Raw genomic sequence first — 16,345 nt, 5'->3', positions numbered from 1 at the left:
ACTTTTCTTTATGTGATCTGCAACTAGGTGTGCTCAAATACATGACTGATCCTAACTTTAAAAATGAAAGTAACAACTGGCAGAAACAAGAGCATTGCATAGGTTAAAAAGCAACAGCCCCTGAATATTTGCACAAATAAAAGTATTGCAAATGTTTCTGCCTCAGTGTAATAGCTGCCTTTGACTTTAAAAAGAAATAACACCAGAGAATATTTCATTCTGAAATAATGATTCCCAAAGAGCTGCTTTTGCATCCAATTATTAGGTTTCAGGAACAGCAGGGTTGCCCTGGCTCTGTAAATTCTCTAATTGCAGGGAAGTGCTGGCTTTCCAAACAAGCCAATCAATCAATGAAGAGAAAAATACTTTTGATCCCCTTATAAGGTTATTAGCAGAATAACAATTGCCTGGCTATTGCGTTCCATCGTTGCTTTTGTAGCACAACTCTGTCATCAGCTTCCCCGGTCCTTCAGTTACAAACTGATGTGCTCATGTGCCGATGATGTGCCATCTATTATTGCAACCGACTGTTGCCACTTTTAATGACAGGAGCAGCTGTTCCCACCTTCCTTGATCCTTCCCAGGCCACAGTTCCTGGGAACATCTGCCTCGCAAAGTGCTACCATAGTGAGCGAATCAGCATGGGGCCCCCAACTTTTGCCTGCAAGGAGCTTTTCCAGGGACATCGGATATGGCCGGCATATGGGCTGGGGAAGCAATTACTTTGAACTTGTTCATTGGTCTTTTATTGCCGCTCATAGATTTTAATGACACTTTCAGGCAGCCATTAAATAGGTGGCACTTTAGGGTCAAGCTGGAGCTTCCCGGGTGCATTATTTTACCACCACCCCCTTCTTCAAAACAACACGGGGCACTTGAATTGTTTCAGGGTCAGCGGGCAGTGATATGACCACAAGAATCTGGCCTTACTACCGATTATTAAAAATAAACAACATTGCCAGTATGCAAAGTACATATGTGCACACACAATGAATCTCACCCAGTGTACCATATGCCATTAGTGGGATTCAGTCATTGCCTTGGTGGGATAAAGAAGGAGCAAACAACTCCTTTGTTTCAACTGCTCCATAGGCAGCCAGTATTTTGGTGGGCATGATTCAATATGTTGGTTTGGGCTTATAAAACTCTATGTCAGTGGTTCTCAACCTATGAGTAGCCAGGTGTTTTGGCCTACAACTCCCAGAAATCCCAACCAGTTTGCCAGCTGTTAGGATTTCTGGGAGTTGAAGGCCAAAACATCTGGGGACCCACAGGTTGAGAACCACTGCTCTATGTGGTTCAACCCTAGGCTATTTGGAGGACTGTATGTTCCTTATGAGCCAGCCTGAGCTTTGAAGTCTGTAGGAGTGTCACTTCTCTCTACCCTATGGCATGGTTGGTGGGAATGCAGAAGGCCATCTCTCCCACACTTTGGGACTCCCTTCCCAGGGAAGCTAGGAAAGTTCATTCATTTGGCAGCAGGTTAAGAACTTTCCACAAGAGCAGATAAGTATCCAGCATCTTTTTGAAGATGTTCAGAGAAGGAGACCTCATCACCTCTCCAAGCAAGGGATTCCACTACTGAATGACTCTTGGCATCAAGGCATTGCTTCTAATGTTCAATCACAATCTACTCTCCTGTAACTTCAGACCATTACATTTGGTCCTAACCTCCAAGGCTGCAGAGAACAAACCTGCCTCCTCATCTCTGTGACTAATCTTTGAGGTATTTAAAGACCATGACACTCCTTAGCCTTCTCTTCACCATGCTCAACATGCCCAGCTTCTTCAACCTTTCCTCATAGGTTTAGTTCTTCGTGTCTCTTATTGTCCTCCTTGCTTCAAATTCTCTATATCCTTCTTAAAGTGAGGCACCCAGAACTGAATGGAGTAAAGTAGTATGAATGCATTAAGCATTATTTCAGATCCAGCGTAATCCCATCATTACAACCCAAAATAAATATTTCTGCTGGTGCGTATGTGCTGAATGCTCGAGCTCAGGAACTAATGCTGACACTTTTATCCAAAGAAGTCTTCCAAAGTGACAAGAGGGCTTAGCTATCCTCATTCAGTGACAGGCATGAATGAAAAAAAATATTACTGACCAAATTAACATAATCAACTGCAGGGCATACTTCTAAATTAATCTGATTGGATGTATGACCTCGTTTTTCTGTCTTGACAATGAACTGCTGTAATCTTTTTTAAAGTTGGCTAGATTTAGAGCTTTATGCAGGCAAATGCAAATAGGGAGGTAGCAATATTACCTACTCTCTCCACCCCCTGCCAAGATGGCGTTTTCTCATGACATTGGCTGGCTTTTCAGACAAGCGGATGTCTGGATGTCTCCCTATGGTTTGCATGCTTCGGGCAACTTCCATATTTCTTTGGTTCTCTTGTTCCTCTCGCTTTAATTCCAACCCCCCTTCTGTCTCAATAACAGATCCTGTCTATATTGTTCAGGAGGCTTCTGCTTCCCTTTGTGACATTTAAGAGGGACCCGAAGCCATTCATGTTATATTTCGGAGGGCGGGGGGTTGCAGCAACATACGCTCCTGACCTTGGGATGACATGGAGAGAGGCAACAGAAACAAGCAAACAAGTGAGGAACAAATGCTGTCTTTCTTTCGTAGGCAGAGAAACAAGAGATTGCCCCTACACACCTGATGTTGGTGGTTTGCCTACCTTGCTGCTTCAAGGTAGTGTGCCCAATTATTATTTGGGAGGAGAATGGAATTTGCCTCACTTTTCATCCTTATGATTTATTAATGACATAAATCCTACCAATACTCATGACCGGAGTAAATCCATTGAAGCAATGTGATTTATCTATGTGTTGATTTTATCCTCAAACAGTTCATTCAATGGATCTACTCTTTCTGAGATTAACAAACAAAATTATGTTCACTATTATCTGCCATTTCATGTATCCATGCTAAGTCCAGGATCGTATCCCCTGTGAATATGAGGATCGTATTGTATCATATTGCACACACATACACATGTGGTCATCTTCCTCTCTGCACATAAACACATCCACATGCACAATGCTTTGCGAGTCTTGCAGTGTCTCCTCTTCTGAAGCAGTTGGGCATTTTTATCTGATGCTGAATATGTGATACTGTCTTACAATGAACATTTATGAAGTGGAGACAAGCCTGTGGGAACTTTGCTTAAGGGTGTGTATTGTACATAGAAGCACATTGTGCATGCACATGTACATATACTTTTGGATCTGTTGCATACTGTTCTGCAGTGTTACAGTTCACTAAAGAGGCAGCATTACACAACCATCACAAAACTGTGTAAGTGTAAAGTTGTGTTCTGTAATTTCCATGCAGGATCTTGTGGAATAATCATTTCAACTTTATAACAGTCAGAAAAAGAGAAGCCGGAAGGGTAAACGGTCATAACAACACCCTTGGGGGGCCTCCTGGAAGAGGCAATTAACCTTTTAAATAAGTTTTAGTTCTTATACTGTTTAATATGGGGAAAATACCCACTGATTTCTAAAAAACCATATGTGGACTTCTGGTCATTGCTTGATGCTAAATTCTGAGCAGCCAGGAGATATTTTAGTAGCCCATGTGGCCCTTGTAGACCCCTGGGGCGAAATTGCCATCAGACCTACTGGAGCAGCCCCTTCTTGCAAGACACCATACTGGTTCATGATCATATAATAATTTTGTAAGCAGCAGACAGTATTTGACCAAAATTTCAAATTAGTTCTTGGACTAACCGGTTCTAATTAGAACTTTAGTCTGATTGTCAATATGACTGAAAATGGAAGATACGTATTACATACAGTAGCAATTATTAGTAAGGGTGGACAGACGTATTCACTTCTTGTCCTTATTTTTCAAAAGTTCACTTGTAAATCTTGACTGGCCCATAGGTTCTGCATTAATCTGCCATTTTTTTTAAAAAAAAGAGAGGCTAAAATACATTTTTATACGTATACTTTTCCAAATGTGTTTTCTCACATTTAAGATTTTTTTTTTTCAAGGATGCATTGGGCACTTGGTATCTGCTGTTGTGAAGTCTTGGCTCTGCCTTTCCTCTCCTTTACTTCAGTTTCCTCTGTTTAGGTTCCCCAATAGTGTAGATGCCTTCATTTGTATTAGTTTTTGGGTGGAGCTTAAAAAAAACCCTTAGAGGCCAGTCTTAGTTGGTTTAGCCCTTTTGACTAAACAGAGCTTTCTTGCTAGGTCCTTTTTTCTTTCTGAAATAGAGCTACAGATTTTAGAGGCCTGAATATTGTCTGGAAATCCTAGGCCTTAGCAATTCAAACAGGCATCCTTAGCACTATAAACCCTTCATATACCATCAGTCTCAGTGACAACAGACGCTTGTGGTCAGCCCAAGTTTCACAAAGTTGATCGCTCTGCATCAAAGGCAAAAGACTTTCCAGGATTCCAGAAAGATGACTGCATTCAGAAAATTCTCCATTTGTAATGTCCTGTTTTAAGCTATTTTACAATCGTCCTGGGAGGTGTTAGCCCTTTGTTCTTCCTGTTTTCAGTACTTTCATCTTGCCTAAAGTGCTTCTGCATGTTAAGGGTCTTGATCTTGACATACAGTATACAGATAGCTCCCAAGTAAAGTCAGACACCATAGTTCTCCCAAAGGCTTGAGCGTGCCATCACAGTTGTGGTTTGGTTCCCAGAACCCTGTGGATAACAAAATTCACAGATACTCAAGTGCCATTTTATGCAGTGGTACAGTAACATGCTATTCCTCATATAAAACAGCAAAAACAAGGTTTGCTTTTGGATTCTTGTGGGGGAAATATTTTCAAGCCATGGATAATGGAATCGGTGGCTGAAGAATCCATGGATGCAGCGTTGAGTGTATGCATTTCTAAACATATTCTAATCTAACACGCATATTTTAAAATTTATTTTTAAATTTTAAAATCTGTTTTTGTTCTGTTTTTGACTCAAGATTTTAGAAATTTGATGACCAATGTTATTCTCACCCACACATTAGTACCAGAACTAACGATCAAATAGGTTTCCTTTGAAATGGGTACATAGTTCCTTGAGTGTTCTTCAGCTTGCCTTGCTAAGATTTCTTCTGCTTGCTTTTGCTCCATTCTTTAGACCAACATAATCTAAAAAGCCACTAACAGCCAAGCTATGGAGCCTCCGGTGGCGAGGAGGATTAAAGCCTTGTAACTTGAAGGTTGGGTTGCTGACCTGAAGGCTGCCAGGTCCGAATCCCACCCGGGGAGAGTGTGGATGAGCTCCCTCTATCAGCTCTATCAGCTCCAGCTCCATGCGGGGACATGAGTGAAGGATGGTAAAACATCAAAATATCCGGGCGTCAAGGTGGTACCTCCTCAATATGATATCCTTTCAAATATTTAAACATGGCTATCATGCAACCCGGTGAGAGCATGGATGAGCTCCCTCTATCAGCTCCAGCTCCATGCGGGAACATGAGAGAAGCCTCCCACAAGGATGGTAAAAACATCAAAACATCCAGGCATCCCCTGGGCAACGTCCTTGCAGACGGCCAATTCTTTCACACCAGAAGCGACTCAGGTTGCTCCTGACACGAAAAAAAAGGCAGGCTATGTTGCTGTTGTGTGCCTTCAAGACATTTCAGACTTATGGACACCCTGGGGAGACTATCATGGGGTTTTCTGAGAGTGTATGGCTTGCCCAAGGAACCCAGAGGGTTTCCGTGGCTGAGTGGAGAATCGAAGCCACATCTCCAGAACCCAATGCTCAAACCATTACATCCAGCTGGCTCTTCTTCCTTCTCCTGACTGTGGGTGAAGTATTTCTTGCTTCAGCCCAGAAGCAGACTTCAAAGCACTTTGCACTCACTTGGCTCAGCAGGAGGGAGCCTATGCTTCAGCTGTAGAAGGGAAGAGAGAAAGGGGCAGCGTCCTGGCCTTTCTAGCAGGGTCAGTAGGCAAGAACAAAGGAAGAGGGGCTTCAGCTATTTGGAGATTTGCACTGCTCCATCAGACTCTGTGACCCCAATAGCTTCTTTTTAGCAAGCTAAAATAAAACACAATACACACAGGGAAGCTGAGAGCAATGCCTTGAAGGGAATCCTCCTTTGAATGAGAACACCCCAAAAACTCTTTGCCATTCTGCCCCTCAATCAATCTGTTTCACAGATTCCCCCTGTCAATGGATTTGAGTTTCTCTTTCAATCTGATTTCGTAATTGCCTGGAGGCATTCTTGATGTGAAAATACTTTCTCTTCCCCACTTCAGCTCCATCTGTATTGGTTTTTGAGATCTGTGTAAGCTTCATATTTTAGTCCTTAGTTTTACAGGTTCTCCTTTCTTCGTACCTTTCTTTTGATTTATTAATTGTGAGTGTGTATGTGTCTTTGTGGTACCTAAGCATATGTTTATGCCACATGTTTCAGTTTGTTTTATGATCTTGGGGCCCCACTTTTGTTTGCTGCCATTAAAATAAACCTTTGTGATCTCCCATTTGGTGTTCTTATCTGGCTGAAGCTCCAAGGACCAGAAACCATATTTAGGGATAACACCAGGGCTGCATTACTTCCTAGGAAACAAACTGCAACTTACAGAGGTTGAGCAGTGGGAGAGATTTACTTTGAGAGGATTTATCTTAAAGAAAAATGTTTCATTGACATTAGCAATGTAATGATATGCCTATCTATTCAGAAGTGAGCTATGATGAACTAAATGGGACTTGTTCCTGGGTTTAGTCTGTACAGTATGCATAGTTTTCTTTTTATGAAACTCATATTATTTTACAACTATTTGTTGATTCATTTCATTTACACTGTGGAACTAAAACAATTATACATTACCTTTATTTACTCCCTCCACATTGTTATCCTAAAAACATATGTCTTTAGTAGTTTAGATGGAGAAGCTACAACAGGAACAAGGCAATCACATGAGTATTATGGGAAAGCTGGGGTTGGATTTGATATGTACAGTTTTCCCTTCCACGTCTGTGAATTTGACTTTTGCCAATTTTATTATTCATGGATTTGTTCTCCAGTGTGACTATTCCTCTGGTCATGCTGGAGAACCTTGAATTTTCTAGAAAGAATAGTGTTTAGGGATCTCTTGGTCCTAAAATGAAATTACATGATCGGCTTTCAGTAGAAGTCAACCATATGGTCAGGCTGGAAGACTTAGAAATTCCTAGAGATATATTATCCCAGGTAAACAATAACAATTTTTGTATTCACAGTGTTTCACTTGCATGGGGGTCATGTGCCCCTAACCACAATGAATGTGGAGGGCAAACTACAATGAACATTGAACAGAGTTTTTAGTATGTGAATACAGAACTTGGTGGATGATGCCATCAGTCTGCACCTGGTTAAAAGTCATAGACAAACGATCACTCATTACACTTTTTATAGCCACTGAATGACCATTGAGAGCAGAATATTGCAGAAAATACTACAAGCCCTGGTCGATGAACTTTGATCAACACAGAAGTTGAAAGACAATGTTGACCTCCATTATGACAACAATAATAATAATAATAATAATAATAATAATAATAATAATAATAATAATAATAAAAAATTCCGTGTTTAAGTCCACCAACATGTCTTAACAAGCAAGTGTTGGCAGTTGAACATGTCATACATTGTAGGGTGATCCAGCATGCATGTGCATATAATGACTTGTATACAATCGAATAGGAGCCCTGATGGCGAAGTGTGTTAAAGCACTGAGCTGCTGAACTTGCAGACCAAAAGGTCACAGGTTCAAATCCCGGGAGCGGAGTGAGCGCCCGGTGTTAGCTCCAGCTTCTGCCAACCTAGCCGTTCGAAAACATGCCAATGTGAGTAGATCAATAGGTACCGCTCCGGCGGGAAGGTAACGGCACTCCATGCAATCATGCTGGCCACATGACCTTGGAGGTGTCTACGGACAACGCCGGCTCTTTGGCTTAGAAATGGAGATGAGCACCAACCCCCAGAGTCAGACATGACTGGAATTAATGTCAGGGAAAAAACCTTTACCTTTACCCATACAATCTAATACTATAAATAGAAAACATGTATAAAATCTAATGTAATCCATTACAGTCCCTATATATTTCTCCAAACAGTGAATACATAGGATCAGGAATATAACTAGTCTTAAATGTGTGACTCTAGGTTATATATTCTTAACTGTTGCAATGAATTCTGCCTTTGGGTTCCATGTTGGATTCCATAGGTGGGCTAAAAGGAAAATGAAACGAAATGAACAGTAGCTTTCTCTTTTCTTTGTTGGAGCAGATTCAGGGTCAATGTACCTCCAGGGCATAAACAGAACAGGAAGCACAGTTAATGTATAGTTAAGAGGGAGAGTAATAGGTTATCAGTCCAAATCCTGGAATTTTAGATGGCACGGTAGAATCAGAAGAGATCAAAAGGCCATTCTGCCCAATCTCTTTGTGGGAGGGCAGGGCCACCTACTCACAAGTCCCATCCCATGTAGGTTATCAGTTGAAAAACAGACAGCAAGATGCCACAATGCAGGCTGGAAAGGGTACCATGGAATGTCAAATAACTCAAGATGATTCATGTCCATTCCTAAATGGAGGGAGTTGGCAACAAATTCATGACCATGTCTGCCCATTACTTCACTGCAAAGAAGGAATTTGTTGATCTTGGGAAGCCGAGTCATAGAATTGGAATGAGTTTTGATAGTACCAAGTGTAAGGTCAAACCCTTGGGGGCAAACAGGAAATGTTTTTTCCCTTCTTCTGGGAACTGAGAACAAAGATCTGGGGTGAGGAAGGTTGCTGGTTGATCACAAGAGGACAGCAAGCCCTCCCCGTGATACAGCCTCAAGGAAGACAAATTCCATTCTTCTTCCTATGGTCTTTGAGAGGCTTCTCTTGAATTGATACAGATGCATTTCCTTTGCACATGTTTTGCTGAGGCTATATTTGTCCAACTTTGGTATGTAGTGCATTGAGGAAGCATGACTTCAAGCTAGGTAAGGTTTCAGAGAACAGATATAAAAGGCACTCTTAAGTTTAGCACATTTAATTAATCAGTTCAAAATACTGTGATACATTTGAAAGGCCCAGTAATGTACTAAGTGCTATTTACCTTCCTCCTTGCTGGCTAAACATCTGGTCAGAAACAGAAAAGAGATACAATCTTAGAAAGTTATGGTCTATTCAGGATTAGTTTGCATGTCAGTGGAATATGAATCACTTCAGATTTTAGTTGTTTTAAATGAGTTATTCAAGGTACTGAACCTATTGGGGACAATGTACAGGACCATGGCTAGCAATGTTATAATTTGAATTGTCACCTGGAGTGGGATCATTGCTGGATTGAGATGGAATGACCTGTTGCCACTATTACTAAGGGGAAATTCTGATTGTATTCCTGACCAATTTTTTTTAATGGCCAGTTCAAAATCTTCCCCCCAATCTGTTTATGGATTAAGATAAATAAAAATGCCCCTGCTATCCAGTGGTCAATGGCATCCTGTTAGTACACATAGAAGTTTCCCTTTTCTATTGTTGTGGAGGGTAATATTCACTTTTTCCCAAAACCTGGATCAACTTATCCATAAGTCAGTGTTAAGTGCTGGACTTGAAACCATCCTTTTTTCTGAGCAGAGTGGTGAAAAGCAGCAACTTAGTCCTTGGTGTGGGAGAACTTTAAAATGTACTGACCTCTTCTACTCTTTCTGCTGTGGCACCACTTCTGGCCTTTTAAATGTCTGGGCAGTGCCTTTATGGCATTTCTCCTCCAAGGAGTGCTGAAAGAATAAAAAGAATTGATGCTTATCTTACGTTCTCCAAACATGAATTAAGCTCTCACCTGTTGCCACTCTATTCAGTGAAGAGGATGGTCCTTTTCTGATCATTGTTAATACTGTACCTTATGTTTTATCTTTTTTTAAAGGAATCACCCTCTTCTGTGAGAAGAGTGGCAAAAGTCCTTTTTCAATGTTTAGATGGGAAAACAGTGGCAGTGATGGCCAGTGGTGGCTGGCTTCTTGCGGCGGTACTGGACCTTTCTTCTCTCCATGGAATTTGCTCTGACTTATCTACAGGTCATATCAAAATCCATAATTACATGCCTCCCAAATCTGCCATCGACACAGAAATGCCAACTTTTACATGAGTATATATGGTATCCTGGATAGTAGCAAATTATCATGACTGACTAATACTTTTGCAGGATGTACAACCTGTAGTATCAGCTGCCATAAAAAGGATGTTTTCTTTTTAGACTTTGACTGATCAGCATAGTTTGGTAGTGATGCTTTCTGACTTTCCAGAATGCAAATATATCCGTAACGGACATTGGAAATGATGATGGAGAGATTTCTCATCTCTGAGCAATATTTCTGATTGTGCCATCAGCAAGGATTGTCTTAAGCTGGGAGGGGAGGAATGAGCACATGTTCCTTCCAGATAAGAATTCTGTCTCCTCCTAATAATAATTTTTAGTTCAGACCTCTAATGTCTATCATTGCTGAGCATTTGTACCTAGAACTCTTATATTTACTATTTTGGTAACGTTTGCCCATTTCTTCTGTATGTCCAACTTGTATTTCTAAATGCTCCACTGAAGTTTAAAGTTATTGCAATTGGGAACTGAAGAGAAATTTCATTGGGGAGGCAGAATTCTTATCTGGCAGGGAAACACCCTTATTTTGTTCCTTCCAGATATTCCCTCACTCGGTATTCATTCCCATCTTTTAAAAAGAGGATTGTGTGTTTTCTTGATTTCTAAAACTAGGTACACCACTGCCTCACCCAAAGGATATTTGCAGTGTAAAAGAAAATAGAGAGGTTGCAATATGTAGTGAGTTATCGTTAGAGTATTGCATGGACTAGGCTAGGGACCACTGTTGCAAACTGTGCTTCTTGAGGAAACTCACTGGATATGGATGAGTCAGTTTCTTCCCAGCCTAACATACTTCACAGGGTTGTGGTGCAGATAAAACAGTGGAAGAGAGCGATGTCTGTCTTCATGAGCATCTTGAAGGAAGGATTGGATGGACATGTAACATATAATAATGCAAACTCCAGTAAAGAGGAAACGACACTGAGAATTATAATTTGATAACCTGAAGATATTCAGTGTTACCCATGTGCATTCTTTGTGCACCATCCCTACAGTTTCAATAATATCTCCTCTTCATCATTTCCCCCCCTGAAATATAGGAGAAACTCATTAGTGTGAGCCTTTAGTTGGTCAAGTTGGGCCATGACCTCCAAACATTTTTTCACTCTGGAAATCTATCCAAAGTTTCATAAAATGTAGACAAGTACTACAGCTTTTGGTAACTGAAGCAGAATGAGATAGGCTACTTCAAGAAGCAGATGTTAGGGTTGGTGGTGAGACATCATAAGATGGACAGGTTCCTGGCCTATAAATAAGCAAGACTGTTGCCCTCAGGTCCAGTAAAGGACATTGTCTTGTGGCAAGTGTGGATATACAATTCAATTTGCTATTTTACAAGCTCCTATCTGATGGGTTGGGTGTGGGGAAGGAGAGAGGGAGCACCATTTTGTCCTTTGCCTCAGATAGCAGAATATAATGGGTCAGTCTTAGGGCCCTTCCAGACAGGCCCTATATCCCGGGATCTGATCCCAGGTTTTCTGCTTTAAACTGGATTATATGAGTCCCCACTGCCAGATAATCTGGATATAATAGTAAACCTGGGAGAAGATCCTGGGATGTAGGGCCAGTCTGGAAGAGCCCTTAGACTTACCTCACGTTGACATTAGCAGTGGGATTCAGGTTTGATCCAACCTACCCTGGTGACAGGATGTGTTTTTTTTTTCTCCACAGTGTCTTTCACATGCTGTCACTCTAGTACATTGTGGGAATTTTAAATGATGGCTACCAGATAGTCATGTAGGTGGCGGAAAGGCTGGAAATAAATGAATTAGCAAGAACAACAACTCTTCCCTATAAATATGTTTTACATAATGGTAACCACTGGCATCAATATCAGTAGAATGTCAGTAAGGTGACAAATCCACTCCAGGTTTCAGCCTGGAATGGAAAAGTCTGAAACTATTTGGGGAATAGTCTCCAGTGCCTTGGATATCTCTGTTAAAGTTCACATCAAAACACAAAGCAAATTCAACACACTATTGACTTGTAAGTCACAAACTATCACATCTTAAGGCTATTCCTCTTCTTATTGAGTGCTGTGATACCTTGAAAATTGTTCTCTTCCTCAATGCTAGATGTGCCAACTGAAATATTTTTGATTACAGTGACCTGAGAAGGAGGCATTTGGGAGATGTTTTGGGATGAGTGGTTAAACCTGATAGTACAACTTCCCTGTCCAAATATTATCCCCAACCACTACAATTAGACCTATGGAAAAGGCTCACTGGTGCTCATAAAGACTCTAGAAAGCCTGGTTGCAATAGGGAACATCAGTTGTGTGTATGAGCAGGGAGGTGTCCACAAATTCATAACCAAGTGACTAAATAGAATGAGACAACACAACTCACTGGAAAAGATGATAATGGAAAGTGGAAAGCCGTGGAAAAGAGGAAAACAACATTATAGGTGGATTGACTCCATTAAATAGTTTGAAAAGACCTAAGCAGGTGTGTTCATAACAGGATAATTCTGAGAGCCATCATAAGCTGAAGCCAACAGAAAGGTAAATGACACCAATGAGAACATTGAGTGTGTCAATGAAAGGAGCCTGCGTTCCAGCACTGGGATGGCTCCAACCATTTTGGCACCACTTCTGCTGTTCTTGTCAAGAGGCAATTGGTCCCTTGAGCTAAGTACAAAAAAGAACAGTTCCTCACTCTGATGTAAGAAAGAAGCACACAAAGCTTGCAAGTGGCACATTTCTGTTTGTGAAGTATTGCACGGCTATGGAATAGCTTCAATGGCATACATACAGCTGAAGCCACTTTCTTCTTCTTCTTCTTCCATCCTGCTATTCAATCCATGATCAATATCACAGTCTAGACTCAGAAGTCGTTGGAATCTTATTGCAGCATAATTTCTCACAGGATCAGCTGCCCTGGTGAAAACGCTGTGATGGGCAAACTGTGCCAAATGCCTTTTGGAACACAAGTAACACAGCCAAGGGCACTATTGCTCTTGTTTTCACAGAAAAATTAACTCATCAAGTTTTTATTATTTTTCTGAGTCTTTCAAACTGGAGAACAAGAAAAACAGTTGCAATATCTGTCCCAAATATTTTTCTGGAGGTGACAAATTTTGGACTCTCCCTGGCAGTCCATCATGCCACAGTGCAACTGACAATTGATGCCCTCCATGAGACCAGGGCAATAACTCCACCAGTGGCTTCAGACAGACCATTAAAAAAAACCCTGGAAGGCACTGAATCCTGCTTGCCCATAAGTTCTTCTCCTGAATTAAGATCTGAAACAGAGTCACTCCTCCACTGATGTGGAGCCACCAGGCACTACTGAGCATAAGGCCGCATTTGAACATGTTGACTTAGCACAGATAATATAAAGTTGACCCTCCACATTTGTGTCTTTGCCTTTTGTGGACTTCATTATTATGTCCTCTTTAGAAATCTCTAGGTTCTCCAGCTTGACCCTATGGCCAGCTTCTCTCGAAGGACCTAGGGAAGGTGTTCTCTCAGGTTAAAAAAAAAGAGTTTTCTTACTTTGCGTTTTTTTCTTACCTTTGTGAAGGTCCTGCATCCCTTGATGAAGAGTTCCAAAGTGAATGAGGATGTTATTATTGCATATTTGGAGAGCTAGCAAGGTGTAGTGGATTGAGTGTTGGACTAAGTGGGAGAATGGGTTCGCATTCACACATTCATATGGAAAACCATTGGCTTTTCTTGAGCAAGTCATGGTCTCTCAGCTTTAAAAGGAGAGAATGTAAAACCTCATCTCAATAAATAAATCTTGATAAAAAGTTCCTGTAATAAGACTGCACTAAGTAAGAATTGACTTGAAGGCATATATATATATACATACACACCCTTCCCTATGCTATCCTAAACTAATATATATAGCTGGAGTTAGACTTACAAATGTACCTTTTCTGACTTACATATCAATTAAACTTAAGAACAAACCTACATAATCTATCCTGTTTGTAACTTGGGAACTACCTATAACTAGATCAATGCATAAGTCAAAGGCAGGTTTGGGAGGCAAATTATGGGTTTTGATATGATCATGGATAAGTTGACAGTCATTTTGTCTGACAGTCATTAGGACCCTTCCACACAGCTGTATAAAATCCCACATTATCTGCTCTGAACTGGATTTTATGGCAGTGTGGACTCAAATAACCCAGTTCAAAACAGATATTGTGGATTATCTGCCTTGATATTCTGGGTTATATGGCTGTGTGGAAGGGCCCTAAGACTTCAACCCATTTGGGAATGTAAATAGATCCACCTTTGTTGGAGTCTAACAATCCATCCACTATGAATGGAGGAATTGACTTATTTCACTTCTTAAAGTTCTGATGGTTACGTTTTCCATGTCCTATTTCTGTATTAATTTACAGAAAAAATCCAGAGGCATTTTGGTGTACAATGTTGGGTGGTTAAAAAATGTACATGCACTTGGGTGGGGGTTCTTTTTGCATGTTATTTCCTTGAATGTATCTTCTTGTACTCCTCTTTTAAAATGCAGAACTGTTTTCCAAAAGTAAAAAAGACATTCAAAGACGTGAGAAAAGGGAAGGACAACTGTGTTCATGCATTAGCTCATAGGAAAGGCTCATATGAAAACGGCAACCAAATGTACTTCTCTCTCATCCTATCTACTCTACCTTCTCACTCCTCTGTCAACATTCCCAGCTCAAATGCCATTTCGGTTAATGAATGGGAGTTAAAACCCACATGTGCCCCTCGAGTGACAGCAAAGGACTTGTACTTCCAAGTCCAACACATTAAATCCCAAGATTAATTTTGAATATTTATCTGTAGATATACATCTCAAATTTGGAAGTGAGCCCATGAAATACAAAAGGTCCCTTGTTGGTAGGAAATAACATTATCTCACTAGGCAACATTCTCATGGTTTACATATCCTTCCGCTTCCCACATCCTCTAGCTCCTATTTTCCCCCATTCTTTTGTTCTCTCTCTCTGTCTTTCCCCCCCTGCATACAGCTCAGCCTTTTCAATTCCAGGACCATTCTATCAAGAATAGTCATGATCCCTTGGTTGGATTATTCTTGCCAACTCCAAAATGGGGCCCCATTCATTTAGAAGTCAGGGAGGAAAAGATTGCAATTTGTTCTAAAGAGAATAGGAGAAGGTGAGATACATTCTTCTTCTGAAAATCTGATTTTAAACATTTTATTTTATTTTTTCATGGCTGAGATTTCTTGACAATAAAATAGCTAGACATATTATTATTATTTTATTATGACACAGCAAACAAGATAGATATGCTGGATTTCGTATCACAAATTCACAAGTCGAACACTTCCCAAGTGTCTAGGACTGTGTGATGTATTTTTGGATGATGCGTGCAGATCCCAGTAGGGTGGCCTTTTGTAGTTGGCAGATCGTGATTTTGTCAATGTCTATTGTTTCCAAATGCCAGCTGAGATCTTTTGGCACGGCACCCAGTGTGCCCATCACCACCAGGACCACCTGCACTGGTTTCTGCTAGAGTCTTTGAAGTTCAATCTTGAGGTCCTGATAGCGGCTGAGTTTTTCCTGTTGTTTTTCGTCAATGCGACTGTCACCTGGGATGGCAACATCAATGATCCAAACCTTTTTCTTTTCCACAACTGTGATGTCTGGTGTGTTGTGTTCCAGAACTTTGTCAGTCTGGATTCAGAAGTCCCACAGTATCTTTACGTGCCCATTTTGTTGTTGTTGTTGTTGTTGTTGTTGTTGTTGTTGTTGTTGTTGTTGTTGTTGTTGTTGTTGTTCCGTGTCTTACTGAGTTATGGTGACCCTAAGGCAAACCTATCATGGGATTTTCATGCAAAAATTCATCCAGGAAGGGTTTGTTGTTGCCTTCTTCTGAGGTTGAGAGAGTGCGACTTGTTCAAGGTAACCTGATGAGTTTCCAAAACTATAAGGAAACTTAAAACTATTCAAAAAAAAATTTAAGTGAGAAAATTTGGGAGCTGTTAAAATATGTGTTTCTAACTTATTTTCAACACTGCTGGTTGTGTAACCCTTGCCTCTCCTAATTCTCTTTGTTATCCTGTCCATCGCTGTTAAAATACATATTGTAAACTCATCAGGGCAGAGAGTGTTATTTTTTGCTTGCTTTGCCTTGTCTATAATACATACTAAATCTATATATATAAAATGATAAAGTTGTGGGCGCAGTGACTATAACAAAAAAACTAAACGTCCCAGAAATACGAAATTTGGCAACACAATGCAAAAGGCTTGCCTCCAGGTTACAACAACACAACCA

At 40.6% G+C, this 16,345-nt stretch overlaps 1 long non-coding RNA gene across 1 annotated transcript in view; it reads left to right on the top strand.

Moving 5' to 3' along the window:
• The window catches only part of LOC134298786 (uncharacterized), a 38,349-nt gene that overhangs the window by 7,163 nt on the left and 14,841 nt on the right, over nt 1-16,345 (top strand). The gene's annotated exons all lie outside the window — the stretch shown is intronic.

Source organism: Anolis carolinensis, chromosome 4 (assembly GCF_035594765.1).
Source record: "Anolis carolinensis isolate JA03-04 chromosome 4, rAnoCar3.1.pri, whole genome shotgun sequence".
Lineage (NCBI taxonomy): Eukaryota > Metazoa > Chordata > Lepidosauria > Squamata > Dactyloidae > Anolis > Anolis carolinensis.
Note: the sequence above shows the minus strand (reverse complement) of the source record. Positions and strands in the feature narration are given on the sequence as shown.